This window comes from Pseudorca crassidens, chromosome 18 (assembly GCF_039906515.1).
Source record: "Pseudorca crassidens isolate mPseCra1 chromosome 18, mPseCra1.hap1, whole genome shotgun sequence".
Taxonomy (NCBI): Eukaryota; Metazoa; Chordata; class Mammalia; order Artiodactyla; family Delphinidae; genus Pseudorca; species Pseudorca crassidens.
In genome coordinates, this window is record NC_090313.1 from 51709008 (window position 1) to 51728577 (window position 19570).

Below are 19570 nucleotides of genomic sequence, written 5' to 3' on the forward strand. Positions count from 1 at the left end.
GCCCGTGAGCCATGGCCGCTGAGCCTGTGCGTCCGGAGCCTGTGCTCCGCAACGGGAGAGGCCACAACGGTGAGAGGCCTGCGTACCTCAAAAAAAAAAAAAAGAAGAGAATGGTAAATTTACCCATGCAGCCTCAGGAGCAGTGGATTAAATCTCCACAATCAACTTGATGTATGCTGCACCTGTGGAATGACTGAATAGACAATGAACCATACCAAAATTGAGGCAGTGGACATTGGGAGCAACAGTGGACTTGGGGTTTGCTGTATGTGACTGACTAGTTTCTGACTTATATGCTTGTCATAGATTAGTTTTTAGTGCCTGTTATGATTGCTGGATTTGTTTATTGGTCTGGTTTCTCTCTTCTTTTTTTTATTACTATTTAATTTTTTTTTAATTTTAATAATATTCTTTTAATTTTTAATTTTAACAACTTTTCATTTCTTTCTTTCTTTCTTTTTTTCTTTCTTTCTTTCTATTTTTCTCACTTTTCTTCTGAGCTATGTGGCTGACAGGGTCTTGGTGCTCCAGCTGGGTGTCAGGCCTGAGCCTCTGAGGTGGGAGAGCTGAGATCAGGAAACTAGACCACAACAGACCTCCCAACACCATGTAATATCAACCAGTGAGAGCTCTTCCAGAGATCTCCATCTCAATGCTAAGACCCAGCTGTACCCAACGGCCAGCAAGCTCAAGTGCTAGATGCCCTATGCCAAACAACTAACAAGAGAGGAACACAACCTCATTCATTAGCAGAGAGGCTACCTGAAATCATACTAAGTTCACAGACAATTCAAAACACACCACCAGATGCGTCCCTGCCCACCAGAGAGAAAAGATCCAAACTCACTCACCAGAACACATGCACCAGTCCCCTCCACCAGGAAGCCTACAAAACACACTAAAACAACTGTACCCACTGGGGGCAGACACCAAACACAACAGGAACTACAAACCTGTAGCCTGTGAAAAGGAGACACTAAGCACAGTAAGTTAAGCAAAATGAGAACACAGAAAATACACTGCAGATGAAGGAACAAGGTAAAAATCCACCAGAACAAACAAATGAAGAGGAAATAGGCAGTCTACCTGATTGAGATTTTAGAGTAATGAGAATAAAGATGATCCAAAATCTTGGAAATATAATGGAGAAAATATAAGAAACGTTTACAAAGACTTAGAAGAACTAAAGAGCAAAAAAACCCAATGATGAACAACAAAATAGATGAAATTAAAATTTCCCTAGGAGGAATCAACAGCAGAATAACTGAGGCAGAATAAAGGATACGTGACCAGGAAGATAAAATAATGAAAATAACTACCACAGAGCAGAATAAAGAACAAAGAATGAAAAGAATTGAGGAGAGTCTCAGAGACTTCTGGGACAACATTAAATGCACCAACATTCGAATTATAGGGGTCCCAGAAGATGAAGGGTAAAGAAAGGGACAGAGAAAATTTTTGAAGAGACTATGGTTGAAAACTTCCCTAATATGGGAAAGGAAATAGTCATTCAAGCCCAGGAGGCTCAGAGAATCACTTACAGGAGAAAACCAAGGAGAAACACACCAAGACACATACTAATCAAACTATCAAAAATTAAATATAAAGAAAAAAATACTAAAAGAAGCAAGGGAAAGGCAACAAATAACATAGAAAGGAATACCCATGGAGTTAACAGCTTATCTTTCAGCAGAAACTCTACAAGCCATAAGAGAGTAGCAGGAATATTTAAAGTGATGAAAGGGAAAAACCTACAACCAAGATTACCATACCAAGCAAAGTTCTCATTCAGATTTCATGGAGAACTCAAAAGGTTTACAGACAAGTGAAAGTTAAGAGAAATCAGCACCACAAAAAAAGTTTCACAGCAAATGCTAAAGGAACTTCTCTAGGCAGGTAACACAAGAGAAGGAAAAGACCTACAAAAGCATACCCAAAACAAATTAAGAAAATGGTAAGAGGAATATACATATTGATAATTACCATAAATATAAATGGATTAAATGCTCCAACCAAAAGGCATAGACTGGCTGAATGGACACAAAAACAAGACCCGTAATATGCTGTTTACAAGATACCCACTTCAGACCTAGGGACACATACACAACGAAAGTCAGGGGATGGAAAAAGATATTCCACGCAAATGGAAATCAAGAGAAAGCTTGAGTAGCAATTCTCATATCAGACAAAATAGACTTTAAAATAAGACTATTATGGGCTTCCCTGGTGGCGCAGTGGTTGAGAGTCCTCCTGTTGATGCAGGGGACACAGGTTCGTGCCCTGGTCCAGGAAGATCCCACATGCCGCGGAGCAGCTGTTCCCGTAAGCCATGGCTGCTGAGCCTGCGTGTCCGGAGCCTGTGCTCCGCAACGGAAGAGGCCACAACAGTGAAAGGCCTGCGTACCACAAAAAAATAAAATAAAAGATAAGACTATTAAAAGAGACAAAGAAGAACACTACATAATGGTCAAGGGATCAATCCAAGAAGATATAACAATTGTAAATATATATGCACCCAACATAGGAGCACTTCAATACATAAGGCAAATGCTAACAGCCATAAAAGGAAAAACTGACACTAATACAGTAATAGTAGGGGACGTTAATTCCCCACTTTCACCAATGCAGAGACCATCCAAAATGAAAATAAATAAGGAAAAACAAGCTTTAAATAACAAATTAAATAAGATGGACTCAATTGATATTTATAGGACATTCCATCCAAAATCAACAGAATACACTTTCTTCTCAAGTGCTCCTGGAACATTCTCCTGGATAGACCATATCAGTCACAAATCCAGCCTTGTTAAATTTAAGAAAACTGAAATCTTTTCAAGTATCTTTTCTGACCACAACACTATGAGACTAGATATCAATTCCTGGAAAAAAAAAAACTGTAAAAAATGCAAACAGATGGAGACTAAACAATATGCTACTAAATAACCAAGAGATCACAGAAGAAATCGAAAAATATGAAGAAAAAATGACAATGAAAACATGATGACCGAAAACCTATGGGAAGCTGCAAAAGCAGTTCTAGAGGGAAGTTTATAGCAATACAACCCTACCTCAAGAAACAAGAAAAATATCAAATAAACAACCTAAATTTACACCTAAAACAATTAGAGAAAGAAGAACAACAACAACAAAAAAAAAACAAAGTTAGCAGAAGGAAAGAAATCATAAAAATCAGATCAGAAATAAATGAAAAAGAAATGAAGAAAATGATAAGGATCAAGAAAACTAAAAGCTGGTTCTTAAAGAATATTAAAAAATTGCTAAACCATTAGCCAGACTCATCAAGAAAAAAAAGGGAGAAGACTCAAACCAACAGAATTTAGAAATGAAAAAGTAGAAGTAACAAATGACACTGCAGAAATACAAAGGATCATGAGATATTACTATAGGCAACTATATGCCAATAAAATGGACACCTGGAAAAAATGGACAAATTCTTCAAAAAGCACAACCTTCTGAGACTGAACCAGGAAGAAATGGAAAATATAAACAGACAAATCACAACCATTGAAATTGAAAGTGAGTTTAAAAATCTCCCAAAGAGCAAGCCCATGACCAGATGGCTTAACAGGCAAATTCCATCAAACATTTAGAGAAGAGCTAACACCTATACTTCTCAAACTCTTCCAAAATATAGCAGAGGGATGAACACACCCAAAAACATTCTCTGAGGCCCCATCACCCTGATACCAAAACCAAACAAAGATGTCACAAAGAAAGAAAACTACAGGTCAATATCACTGATGAATATAGATGCAATAATCCTCAACAAAATACAAGCAAACAGAACCCAACAGCACAGTGAAATGATCACACACCATGATCAAGTGGGGTTTATCCAGGAATACAAAGATTCTTCAATATATGCAAATCAATCAATGTGATACACCATTTAAAAAAACTGAAGGATAAAAAACACATGATAATCTCAATAGATGCAGAAAAAGGTTTTGAAAAAAGTCAACACCCATTTATGATAAAAAACCTCCAAAAAGTAGGCTTAGAGGGAAGTTACCTCAACATAAGAAAGGCTATATATGACAAACCCACGGCCAGCATTGCTCTCAATGGGGAAAAAATGAAACTGTTTCCACCAAGATCAGGGACAAGACAAGGTTGCCCACTGTCAACCCTATTATTTTACATAGTTTTGGAAGTTTTAGCCACAGCAATCACAGAAGAAAAATAAATAAAAGGAATCCAAATTGGAAAAGAAGAAATAAACCTGTCACTGTTTGCAGATGACATGATATTACATATAGAGAATCCTAAAGATGCTACCAGAAATCTACTAAAGCTACTCAATGAATCTGGTAAAGTACCAGGATACAAAATTAATGCATAGAAATCTCTTGCATTCCTATACACTAATGATGAAAAATCTGAAACAGAAATTCAGGAAACACTCCCATTTACCACTGCAACAAAAGAATAAAATACCTAGGAATAAACCTACCTAAGGAGACAAAAGACCTGTATACAGAAAACTATAAGACACTGATGAAAGAAATTAAAGATTATACAAACAGATGGAGAGACATACCATGTTCTTGGACTGGAGCAATCAACATTGTGACAATGACTATCTACAGACTATCAAAGCAATCTACAGATTCAATGCAATCCCTATCAAACGACCAATGGCCTTTTTCACAGAACTACATCAAAATATTTACAATTTGTATGGAAACAAAAAACACACTGAATAGCCAAAAAAAATTTGAGAAAGAAAAACAGAGCTGGAGGAATCAGGCTCCCTGACTTCAGACTATACTACAAAGCTACAATAACCAAGACCGTTTGGTACTAGCACAAAAAAAGAAATATAGATCAATGGAAGAGGACAGAAAGCCCAGAGAAAAACCACTGAACATATGGACACCTTATCTTTGACAAAGGAGGCAGGAATATACAATGGAGAAAGACAACCTCTTCAATAAGTGGTGCTGAGAAAACTGGACAGGTACATGTAAAAGAATGAAATTGAAACACTCCCTAACACCATATACAAAAATAAACTCAAAATGGATTAAAGATATAAACGTAAGGCCAGACACTATTAAACTCTGAGAGGAAAACATAGGCAGAATACTCTATGCCATACATCACAACATCCTTTTTGACCCACCTCTTAGAGAAATGGAAATAAAATAAAAACAAAAATAAACAAGTGGGACCTAAAGAAACTTAAAAGCTTTCACACAGCAAAGGAAACCATAAACAAGATGAAAAGACAACCCTCAGAATGGGAGAAAATATTTGCAAAAGAAGCAACTGACAAGGGATTAATCTCCAAAATATACAGGAAGCTCATGCAGCTCAATATCAAAAAAAAAACAGCCAATCCAAAAATGTGCAGAAGACGTGAATAGGCATTTCTCCAAAGAAGATATATAGATTGCCAACAAACACGTGAAAAGATGCTCAACATCACTAATCATTAGAGAAATGTAACTCAAAATTACAATGAGGTATCACCTAACACCAGTCAGAATGGCCATCATCAAAAAATCTACAAACAATAAATGCTGGAGAGGGTGTGGAGGAAAGGGAACCCTCTTGCACTGCTGGAGGGAATGTAAATTGATTTAACCACTATGGAGAACATTATGGACTTTCCTTAAAAATCTAAAAGTAGAACTACCATATGACCTAGCAATCCCACTTGTGGGCATCTACCTGGAGAAAACCATAATTTAAAAAGAGACATGTACCACAGTGTTCACTGCAGCTGTATTTGCAATAGCCAGGACATGGAAGCAATCTAAGTGTCCATCATCAGATGAATGGATAAAGCTGTGGCACATATATACAATGGAATATTACTCAGCCATAAAAAGAACTGAAATTGAGTTATTTGTAGTGAGGTAGATGGACCTATAGTCTGTCATACAGAGTGAAGTAAGTCAGAAAGAGAAAAACAAATACCATATGCTAACACATATATATGGAATCTAAAAAAAAAAAAAAAGTTCTGAAGAACCTAGAGGCAGGACAAGATAAAGATGCAGAGGTAGAGAATGGACTTGAGGACATTGGAGGGAGAAGGGTAAGCTGAGACAAAGCAAGAGAGTAGCATTGACATATATACACTACCAAATGTAAAATAGATAGCTACTAGGAAGCAGCCACATAGCACAGGGAGATCAGCTTAGTGCTTTGTGACCACCTTGAGGGGTGGGATCAGGAGGGTGGGAGGGAGATGCAAGAGGGAGGGGACATGGGGATATGTTTATATGTATAGCTGATTCACTTTGTGATACAGTGGAAACTAACATACCATTGTAAAGCAATTATACTCCAACAAAGATGCTAAAAAAAAAAAAAATTAAATCTCACTACAGAGCTACAGTAATCAAGACTGTATATGTACAAGGTTAGACATATAAATAAATGGAATAACAATGAGACTACAGAAATAAACCCTCATATTTATGGACAGTTAATTTTCAATAAGGTTGCCAAGACAATAAAATGGAAAAGAATTGTCTGTCAACAGATGATGCAGGGAAAACTGAGTATCCACATGGAAAAGAATGAAGTTGTGTCTCTTCCTTACATCACACAACAAAATTAACTTTAAATAGATTATAAAGCTAAATATAAGCATTTAAATTACAAAACTCTTAGAAGAAAACTTAGGAATAAATCTTCGTGACATTAGGTTAAACAATGATTACTCAATAGAATTCCAAATCCACAGGTAACAAAAATATCAGTAAATTGGAATACATTAAAACTTTAAACTTTTGTGCTGCAAACAATACCATCAAGAAAGTGAAAAGACAATCCACATAACTGGAAAAGTATCTAATATTCAGCTTTTATTCAGAACACATAAAGAATGCTTACAATGCAAAAATAACCAATTAAAAATGGGCAAAGACTTTTTTGATCAGGATAGATGTTTCTCCAAAGAATATATGCAAATGACCAATAAGCACAAGGAAAAATACTCAACACTAAGGAAATATAAATCAAAACCACAATGAGATACCAGTTCATACTGACTATGATGGCTATAATAAAAAAGGCAAACAGTAAGAACTGTTGGTGAAGATATGGAGAAATTGATACACATACACCGCTGGTAGGTAAAATGTAAAATGATATAGCCATATTGGAAAACAACTTGGGAATTTCTTTAAATGCTAAACATAGAGTTTCCATATGACTTAGCAAAAGCACTCCTAGGCATATAGCCAAGAGAATTGAAAACAGGCATTCAAACGAAAACATGTACACAATTGTTCAAAGCAGAATTATTCATAACAGTCAAAAAGTAGAAACAACCTAGATGTCCATCAACTGAGGAAGAGATAAATAAACTTTGTTGGGATATTTAGCCATAGAAGGAAAAAAGTACTGATACCTGTCACAACATGTATGAACCCTGAAAATGTTATGATAAGTAAAAGAAGCCAGTCACCAAAGATCACATATTGTATGATTACATTTATATGAAATGTCTAGAATAGGAAAATCTACAGAGGCAGAAAGCAGATTAGTGGTTGCCAAAGGCTGGTGGGCTGGGAGAAAGGAGGAATGACTGCTAATGCGCTAATGGGGTTTCTTTAGGGGTGATGAAATATTCTAAAATTAAACGGTCATCAAGGTGCCCAACTCTGAGAATATATCAAAAACCATTGAATTGTACACTTTAAATGAGTGAGCTGAATGGTATATGGATTATTTCTCAATAAAAGTGTTTTGTTGGGCTTCCCTGGTGGTGCAGTGGTTGAGAGTCCACCTGCCGATGCAGGGGAGACAGGTTCGTGTCCCGGTCTGGGAAGATCCCACATGCCATGGAATGGCTAGGCCCATGGGCCATGGCTGCTGGGCCCATGTGCCCGGAGCCTATGCTTCACAGTGGGAGAGGCCACAGTGGTGAGAGGCCTGTGTACCACCAAAAAAAAAAAAAAAAAAAGTGTTTTGTTAAAAAATAATGACTATATGACCCAAGGCAATCTAGAGATTCAATGCATTCCCTATCAAATTACCAATCACTTTTTTACAGAACTAGAGCAAAAAAAAAAATCACAATTTGTATGGAAGCACAAAAGACCCTGAATAGCCAAACCAATCTTGAGAAAGAAAAACAGAGCTGAAGGAATCATGCTCACTGACTTCAGACTATGCAACAAAACTACAGTAATCAAGACAGTATGGTACTGGCACAAAAACAGAAATATAGATCAATGGAACAGGATAGAAAGCCCAGAGATAAACCCACGCACATATGGTCACCTTGTCTGTGATAAAGGAGGCAAGAATATACAATGGAAAAAAAACAGTCTCTTCAATAAGTGGGGCTGGGAAAACTGGACAGCTACATGTAAAAGAATGAAATTAGAACACTCCCTAACACCATACACAAAAATAAACTCAAAATGGATTAAAGACCTAAATGTAAGGCCAGACACTATAAAACCCTTAGCGGAAAATATAGGCAGAACACACTTCAAAATATATTGCAGCAATATAATTTTGGATCTGTCACCTAGAATAATGGAAATAAAAGCAAAAGCAAACAAATTGGACCTAATGAAACTTAAAACCTTTTGCACAGCAAAGGAAACCATAAACAAAACAAAAACACAACATACAGAATGGGAGAAAAGTTTTGCAAATAATGTGGCAAACAAGAGATTCATTTCCAAAATATACAAATGGCTCATATAGCTCACTATCAAAAAAGCAAACAACCCAATCAAAAAATGGGCAGAAGATCTAAATAGACATTTCTTCAAAGAAGTCATACAGATGGCAAACAGGTACATGAAATAATGTTAAACTTCACTAATTATTAGAGAAATGCAATTTAAAACTACAATGAGGTATCACTTCACACAATGATGATGGCCATTATCAAACAGTCTAAAAATAAATTCTGGAGAGGGCATGGAGAAAAAAGAATTATCCTACATTGTTGGTGGGAATGTAAATTGGTACAGACACTATGGGGAACACTATAGAGTTTCCTTAAAAAAACTAAAAATAAAATTACCATGTGATCCAGGGTTCTCACTCTTGGACATATATCCAGAGAAAATTATAATTCAAAAAGATACACGCACCCCAATGTTCATAGCAGCACTATTCAGAATAGCCAAGACATGGAAACAACCTAATTGTTCATAGACAGATTAATGGATAAAGAAAATATTGTATATATATACAATAGGATATTATTCAGCCATTAAAAAGGAATGAAATAATGACATTTGCATCAACATGGAGAGACCTAGAGATTATCATACTAAGTGAAGTCAGACCAACAAAGACAAATATCATATGATAATGCTTACATATGGAATCTAGGGGGAAAATGATCCAAATTGTCTTATTTATAAAACATATATTGACTCACACACAGAGAAAACAAACTTATGGTTACCAAAGGGGAAAGTGTGGGGAGGGATAAATTAGGAGTTTGAGATTAACATATACACACTATTATGTGTAAAATAGATAAGCAAAAAGGACCTACTGTACAGCACACGAACTATATACTCAAGATTTTGTAATAACCTATATGGTAAAAGAATCTGAAAAAGAGAAGATATATATACGTTTAATTGGATCTTTTTGCTTTAAACCTGAAACTAACACTATATTGTAAATCAACTGTACTACAAAACAAATGCGGCAATGAAAATAAATAAATGAATAAATTTTAAAATACATATATTAATTAAATATATATATTAAAAGCTTTATATATTAAATATGTATATATATAAAAGCTTAATTTAACTTGATTTGGTGCTATTTTAAAGTTTTCATTCTTATATACACAATTAAAAAAAAAACGAATTCATTAATCATTTATTCTTTCATCAACCTTGCAAGCATTCATTCATCCAACAAAAGAGTTATTGGAGGCCAATGCTGTCCTAATCTCAACACTAGACATTACAAGTAAAATTGTGAATAAGGCATCTGCTCTTTCTTATCATGACGTTTACATTCTAATGGATTAGAAAGTAGACACAGGATTAAATTATTTCCTTATGTTGGGGACACAAAAATATATCTCCATGAAGCATTTCAACTAGTCTATGAAAAAAATGCCTTTGACATATTTAAGTGGTGTTTACAAGGCAAAGAAATAATTAAAACAGTGTAAGAAATAGGAATACAAATCAATAATAAGTGTGCGAAGAGCACATACACTAGTAGATTTTAGGTGAGGATAGAGCTAGAAATGTGATTTTGGACAGTTTTATAGCATCCATCAAAAACAGGTGTTTTGATATTCTTCTAAATATACATGGGTGGGATAGCTTCAAGATGGCAGAGGAGTAAGACATGGAGATCACATTCTTTTCGAAAAATACATCAAAAATACATCTACATGAAGAACATCTCCTGCAGAACACCTACTGAATGCTGGCAGAAGACCTCAGACTTCCCAAAAGGCAAGAAACTACCCACATAGCTGGCTGTGTGGCTGACAGGGTCTTGGTGCTCTGGCCGGGTGTCAGGCCTGAGCCTCTCATGGGGGAGAGCCGAGTTCAGGACATTTGTGCACCAGAGACCTCCTGGTCCCACGTAATATCAAAAGGCAAAAGCTCTCTCAGAGATCTCCACCTCAATGCCAAGACCCAGCTCCACTCTACGACCAGCAAGCTACAGTGCTGGGCACCCTACAGCAAACAACTAGAAAGAAAGGAACACAAACACACCCATTAGCAGAGAGGTTGCCTAAAATCATAATAAAGTCACAGACACCCCAAAACACACGACTGGACATGGTCCTGCACAATAGAAAGACAAGATCCAGCCACATCCACCAGAACACAGGAAGTTCCCTCCACCTGGAAACCTAAACAACCCACTGAACCAACCTTACCCACTGGGGGCAGACATGAAAAACAACAGGAACTACGAACTTGCAGCCTGCTAAAAGGAGACCCAAACACAGTAAGTTTAGCAAAATGACAAGACAGAGAAATACACAGCAGATGAAGGAGCAAGTTAAAAACCCAGTAGACCAAACAAATGAATAGGAAATAGGCAGTCTACCTGTAAAAAGAATTCAGAGTAATGATAGTAAAGATAATCCAAAATCTTGGAAATATAATGGAGAAAATACAAAAACGTTTAACAAGGACCTAGAGGAACTAAACAGCAAACAAACAATGATGAACTACACAATACAATGAATGAAATTAAAAATTCTCCTGAAGTAATCAATAGCAGAATAACAGGCAGAGGAACGGATAAGTGACCTGGAAGATAAAAGAGAGGAAATAACTACTGCAGAGCAGAAAAAGAAAAAAAGAATGAAAATACTTGAGGACAGTCTCAGAGACCTCTGGGACAACAATTAAAGGCACCAACATTAGAATCATAGGGTACCCAGATGAAGAAGAGACAAAAAAAAAGGGACTGAAAGATTTTATAGTTGAAAACTTCCCTAATATGGGAAAGGAAATAGTCAATCAGGTCCAGGAATAACAGAGTGCCATACAGGAAAAATTCAAGTAGAAACATACCAAGACACATTTTAATCAAACTATCAAAGATTAAATACAAAGAAAAAATATTAAAAGCAGCAAGTAAAGCAGTAAATATCATACAAGAGAATCCCCATAAGGTTAACAGCTGATCTTTCAGCAGAAACTCTGCAAGCCACAAGGGTGTGGCAGGATATATTTAAAGTGATGAAAGGGAAAAAATCTACAACCAAGATTACTCTATCCAGCAAGGATCTCATTCAGATTCGATCTCATTCTCATTCAAGTAGGGTTTATCTTAGGAATACAAGGATTTTTCAATATACGCAAATCAATGTGATAAACCATGCTAACAAATTGAAGCAGAAAAAGCATATGATCATCTCAATAGATGCAGAAAATTTTCTGAAAAATTCAACATCCATTTATGATAAAACCTCTCCAGAAAGTAGGCACAGAGGGAACCTACCTCAACATAATTAAGGCCATACATGACAAAACAACAGCCAACATCGCTCTCAATGGTGAAAAACTGAAACCATTTCCTCTAAGATCAGGAACAAGACAAGGTTGTCAACTCTCATCACTATTATTCAACATAGTTTTGGAAGTTTTAGCCACAGCAATCAGAGAAGGAAAAGAAATAAGAGGAAACCAAATCGGAAAAGAAGTAAAGCTGTCACTGTTTGCAGATGACAGGATACTATATATAGAGAATCCTAAAGATGCTACCAGAAAACTACTAGAGCTAATCAATGAATTTGGTAAAGTAGCAGGATACAAAATTAATGCACAGAAATCTCTTGCATTCCTATACACTAATGATGAAAAATCTGAAAAAGAAATTAAGGAAACTCTCCCATTTATCATTGCCACAAAAAGAATTAAATACCTGGAATAAACCTACCTAAGGAGACAAAAGACCTGTATGCAGAAAACTATAAGACACTGATGAAAAAAATTAAAGATGATACAAACAGATAGAGAGATATACCACGTTCTTGGTTTGGGAGAATCAGCACTGTGAAAATGTCTATACTACCCAAAGCATTCTACAGATTCAGTGCAATCCCTATCACACTACCAATGGCCTTTTTCACAGAACTAAAACAAAAATTTCACAACGTGTATGGAAACACAAAAGACCCCAAATAACTAAAGCAATCTTGAGAAAGAAAAATGGAGCTGGAGGAATCAGACTCCCTGACTTCAGACTAAACTACACAGCTACAGGAATCAAGAGACTATGATACTGGCACAAAACCAGAAATATCGATCAATGCGATAAGATAGAGAGCCCAGAGGTAAACCCATGCATATTTGGTGCCCTTATCTTTGATAAAGGAGGCAAGAATATACAATGGAGAAAAGACAGCTTCTTCAATAAGTGGTGCTGGGAAAACTGGACAGCTACATGTAAAAGAATGAAATTCAAACACTCCCTAGCACCATACACAAAAATAAACTCAAAATGGATAAAATAATTAAATAAACTATCAAACTCTTAGAGGAAAACATAGGCAGAACACTCTATGAGATACACCACAGGAAGATCCTTTTTGACCCACTGCCTAGAGAAATGGAAATTAAAACAAAAATAAACAAATGGGACCTAATTAAACTTCAAACCTTTTGCACAGCATACAAAACCATAAACAAGACGAAAAGACAGCCCTCAGAATGGGAGAAAATATTTGCAAACCAAGCAACTGACAAAGGATTAATCTCCAAAATATACAAGCAGCTCATGCGGCTCGATATCATAAAAACAAACAACCCAATCCAAAAACGGGCAGAAGACCTAAATAGACATTTCTCCAAAGATATACAGATTGTCAACAAACACATGAAAGGATGCTCAACATCACTAACCATTAGATCAAAACTACATTGAGGTATCACCTCGCACTGGTCAGAATGGCCATCATCAAAAAGTCTACAAACAATAAATGTTGGAGGGACTGTGGAGAAAAGGGAACCCTCTTGCCCTGCTGGTGGGAATGTGAATTGATACAACCACCATTGAGAACAGTATGGAGGTTTCTTTGAAAACTAAAAACAGAACTACCATATGACCCAGCAATCCCACTTCTGGGCATATACCTTGAGAAAACCATAATTCAAAAAGAGTCATGTACCACAATGTTCATTGCAGCACTATTTACTATAGCCAGGACATGGAAGCGACCTAAGTGTTCATTGACAGATGAATGGATAAAGAAGATGTGGCACATACATATAATGGAATATTATTCAGCCATATAAAAAAACGAAATTGAGTTATTTGTAATGAGGTGGATGGACCTAGAGTCTGTCATACAGAGTGAAGTAAGTCAGAAAGAGAAAAATAAATACCGTATGCTAACACATATATATGGAAACAAAAAAAAAAAAAAAAGAAAAGAAAAGAAATGGTTCTGAAGAGCCTAGGAACAGGACGGAAATTAAGACGCAGACGTAGAGAATGAACTTGAGGACACAGGGAGGGTGAAGGGTAAGCTGGGACGAAGTGAGAGATTGGCATGGATATATATACACTACCAAATGTAAAATAGATAGCTAGTGGGAAGCAGCCACATAGCAGAGGAAGATCAGCTCGGTGTTTTGTGTCCACCTAGAGGGGTGGGATAGGGAGGGTGGGAGGGAGACGCAAGAGGGAGGAAATATGGAGATATATCTATATGTATAGCTGATTCACTTTGTTATGCAGCAGAAACTAACATAGCATTGTAAAGCAATTATACTCCAATAAAAATGTTAAAAAGAAAAAACAAAACAGATGTTTTAGTTTGTTGTTTATGTTAGCATTTAAAACCGAAAATTTTGGTGGGATAATTTTAACAACAATTTGATAGACAAAATTAGAGTCAGAGGGTAATTTAAAAGTCAGTGTAAAAGTTAATTAGGGAATTAAAAAACCTACGAAACTTCAATGACTCCTATTTTGGTGACTGTTACCAAAATGAAATCCTCCTTTACCTGACTGAAAATATCTTAGGAGACCTATTTCTCTTCTTTATTTTCCCTCTGTGACACTTGAGACTATAATAATTAGTACTTTCTACAAACCCTCAGATTTGGAGCAGTAGGATATGAAAAACAACAAACAAAACACTACTCTTTCAAAAATTTGACTTGATATTTTAGGTATTCTCCCTTTTCATAATTCAGGGAATTTAACTGTGTAAGTCAACTATCGGAAAGAAGAAATGAGAGGCATTCTGTGTATTTACTTGGCTAACTCAGGGCCTGAATTACAATTTTACTGCTCATCCTGCTACACTTTAATTAGTGGGAAGCAGCTGCATAGCACAGGGAGGTCAGCTTAGTGTTTTTTGACCACCTAGAGGGGTGGATATGGAGGGTGGGAGGGAGACACAAGAGGGAGGGGCTATGGCGATATATGTATACGTATAGCTGATTTTCTCTCTCTTTTTTTTTTTTTTTTTCAGTTACCAGACCTCTCACTGTTGTGGCCTCTCCCGTTGCGGAGCACAAGCTCCGGACGCGCAGGCTCAGCAGCTATGGCTCACGGGCCCAGATGCTCCGTGGCATGTGGTATCTTCCCGGACCAGGGCACGAACCCGTGTCCTCTGCATCAGCAGGCGGACTCCCAACCATGGTGCCACCAGGGAAGCCCCAGATTCTCTTTTTTATACAGCAGAAACTAACACACCATTGTAAAGCAATTATACAACAATAAATATGTTTAAAAATATATATTAAAAGCATTTCAGGGTTTCCCTGGTGGCGCCGTGGTTGAGAGTCCGCCTGCCAATGCAGGAGATGTGGGTTTGTGCCCCGGTCCAGGAGGATCCCACATGCCGCGGAGCGGCTGGGCCCATGAGCCATGGTTGCTGAGCCTGCGCGTCCGGAACCTTGTGCTCCACAACGGGAGAGGCCACAACCGTGAGAGGCCCACGTACCGAAAAAAAAAAAAAAAGTATTTCACAAAATTGTTAAGAATTTTCCTTGAGTTTAGAAAGAGCTGTTGACCTGGGACCTTAACTATACATTTGGATTTTCCAGTTTGCTGAAGGCTAATAAAGTGCTGGTCAAGTAATAATGTTACTACTTCAGGTGCTTCCTTCTAAATCTTAGCCATACGTTTGTTAGTAAATGAGAATTATCTCTGACGTTCTGAATTTGTTCATATTCTATGCATTCACCTTAAGCTCAGAGCTCTGACAATTATATGATTATTATTATTTTTTGCTTTCAACTATTTATTGAATAGCTGTATGTCAAGTTCAGAGGATACAGAAGTTAAATTGCAGACATAGTAATAGGCATTTATAGAACTTTCAGTTAAGTAGTAAAGTTAATGGTAATTATAATATTAATTTACTTCATTTGTGATTCTCTTGTGAATAAATTTAAAATGATCCAAAAGTATATATTTATCCAATTTAGTCTGCACTTTCAAGAAAGTGTTTCCTACAGAAGTGACATGTACAGTGAAAAATAAATGATAACTAGAGATTGTCTAGGAGAAAGTGGGAAGGAGAGAAAACCAAGTGAATAAAACAACACATGAGTTAAGGTCCTGAGATGAGAGGGTGAGGTATGATGGAACAGGGAAAACACAAATGTAATTGAATTGGAAAGAACATGAGTTACAAAGGCAAAAATTGAGGCTAAAAATTTATATAGGCCTATGTACATTCAGGGCCTTATATGAAATATTTTTATTTAAGGTACAAAAATATCCCAACTAACGTTGGGAGGGATAAGTTAAAAAATTAATTTTTTTAAGTAAAAGTTAAGATGTGGTGCTAGCTTCATATATGGCTGGATCCAGTGATTCAATAACACTATGAGAACTCTATCTCACAGAAGAGATATCTTCTAGAAGGCAGAATACTCCCGTTTTTGATAAGATACCCTACATAATGCCTCATTACCTCTCCCTTCTACTCCCCACTTTCATCAAATATGTTCACTCCTTAATATCCAGAACTTGTGGATACATTACTTTACATGGTAAAAGAGACTTTCAGATATAATTAAGTATTTTGAGATGGAGAGGTTATCCTGAATTATCTCAATAAATCTGATATAATCTACAAGTTACTACATAGAGGAAGGCAAGAGGATCAGCTTCAAAGAGTTAACAACTGATCTTTCAGCAAAAACTGTGCAAACCAGAAGTGAGTGGCAGGACATATTTAAAGAGATGAAATGGAAAAAAAAAAAAAAAAACTACAACAAAGATTACTCTAGCCAGCAAGGATCTGATTCAGATTCGATGGAGAAATTAAATCCTTTTCAGACAAGCAAAAATTAAGAGAATTTAGCACCACCAATCCAGCTTTACAACAAATGTTAAAGGAACATCTCTAGGCAGGAAACACAAGAGAAGGAAAAGACATACAATAACAAACCCAGAAAAATTAAAAAAATGGTAATAAGAACATATCAATAATTACCTTAAATGTAAATGGATTAAATGCTACAACCAAAAGACATAGACTGGCTGAATGGACACAAGAACAAGACCTGTACACATGCTGTCTACAAGAGAACCACTTCAGACCTAGGAACACATACAGACTGAAAGGGAGGGGATGGAAAAAGATATTCCATGCAAATGGAAGTCAAAAGAAAGCTGGAGTGGGAACTCTCATAACAGAAAAAATGGACTTTAAAATAAAGAGTATTACAAGAGACAAAGAAGGATACTACATAATGATCAAAGGATCAGTCCAAGAAGAAGATATAACCATGATAAATATTTATGAACCCAACATAGGAACACCTCAATACATAAGGCAAATGTTAAGAGCCATAAAAAGGGAAATCAACAGTAACACAATAATAGTAGGGGACTTTAACACCCCACTTTCACCAATGGACAGATCACCCAAAATGAAAAAAAATAAGGAAACACAAGCTTTAAATGATACATTAAACAAGATGGACTTAATTGATATTTATAGGACGTTCCATCCAAAAACAACAGAATACACTTTCTTGTCAAGTCCACATGGAACATTCTCCAAGATGGATCACATCTTGAGTCACAAATCAAGTCTTGGTAAATTTTAAAAACTTGAAATCATATCAAGTAACTTTTCTGACCACAACGCTATGAACTAGATATCAATTACAGGGAAAAAAAACTGTAAAAAATACAAACACATGGAAGCTAAACAATATGCTACTAAATAACCAACAGATCACTCAAAAAATCAAAGAGAAAATCAGAAAATACCTAGAAACAAATGACATTTAAAACATGACGACCCCAAACCTATGGTATGCAGCAAAAGCAGTTCTAAGAGGGAATTTTATAGCAAACAATCCTACCTCAAGAAGCAAGAAATATCTCAAATAAACAACCTAAAGTTACACTTAAAGCAATTAGAAAAAGAACCAAAAATTCCAAAGTTAGCAGAAGGAAAGAAATCATAAAGATCAGACCAGAAATAAATGAAAAAGAAATGAAGGAAACAGAGCAAACATCAAAAAGCTAAAGGCTGCTTCTTTGAGAAGATAAAGAAAATTGAAAAACCACTAGCCAGACTCATCAAGAAGAAAAGGGAGAAGACTCAAATCAACAGTATTAGAAATGAAAAAGGAGAAGTAACAACTGACATGGCAGAAATACAAAATATCATGAGAGATTGCTACAAGCAGCTATATGCCAATAAAATGGACAACCTGGAAGAAATGGATAGATTCTTAGAAAAGCACAACCTTCCAACACTGAACCAGGAAGAAATAGAAAGTATAAACAGACAAATAACAAGCACTGAATTTGAAACTGTGACTAACAATCTTCCAACAAACAAAAGCCCAGGACCACATGGTTTCACAGGTGAATTCTACCAAACATTTAGAGAAGAGCAAACACCTATCCTCTTCAAACTCTTCCAAAATATAGCAGAGGGAAGAACACACCCAAACTCATTCTACGGGGCCACCATCACACTGATACCAAAACCAGACAAAGATGTCACAGAAAAAAAAAACTACAGGGCTTCCCTGGTGGCGCAGTGGTTGAGAGTCCCTCTGTCGATGCAGGGGACACAGGGACATGGGTTCATGCCCCGGTCTGGGAGGATCCCACGTGCCACAGAGTGGCTGGACCTGTGAGCCATGGCCACTGGGCCTGTGCATCCAGAGCCTGTGCTCCGCAAACGGGAGAGGCCACAACAGTGAGAGGCCTGTGTACTGCAAAAAAAAAAAAAAAGAAAGAAAGAAAACTACAGACCAATATCACTGATGAGCATAGATGCAAAAATCCTCAACAAGTGCTAGTAAGCAGAATCGAACAGCACATTAAAAGGATCTACACCATGATCAAGTGGGGTCTATCCCAGGAATGAAGGATTCTTCAATATAAACAAATTAATCAATGTGATACACCATATTAAAAAACTGAAGGAAGAAAACCATATGATAATCTCAGTAGATGAAGAAAAACTTTTGACAAAATTCAACACCCATTTATGATAAAAACTCTCCAGAAAGTGGGCATAGAGAGAACTTATCTCAACATAATAAAGGGCATATATGACAAACCCAGGACCAGTATCATTCTCAATGGTCAAAAGCTGAAACCACTTCCTCTACAATCAGGACCAAGACAAGGATGCCCACTCTCACCACTATTATTCAACATAGTTTTGGAAGGCTTAGCCACAGCAATCAGAGACAAAAAAGAAATAAAAGGAATCCAAATTGGAAAAGAAGATGTAAAACTCTCACTGTTTGCAGATGACATGACACTATACATAGAAAATCCTAAAAATGCTCCCAGAAAACTACTAGAGTTAATCAATGAATTTGGTGAAGTAAAAGGATACAAAATTAATGCACAGAAATCTACTGTATTCCTATACACTATTGATGAAAAATCTGAAAGAGAAATTAAGGAAACACTCCCTTTAACCTTTGCAACAAAAAGAATAAAAGACCTAAGAGTAAAATACCTAGGAGTAAAAGACCTAAGGAGACAAAAGACCTGTATGTAGGAAACTATAAGACACTGATGAAAGGAATTAAAGATGATACAAACAGATGGAGAAATATACCATGTTCTTGAATTGGAAGAATCAACATAGTGAAAATGACTATACTACCCA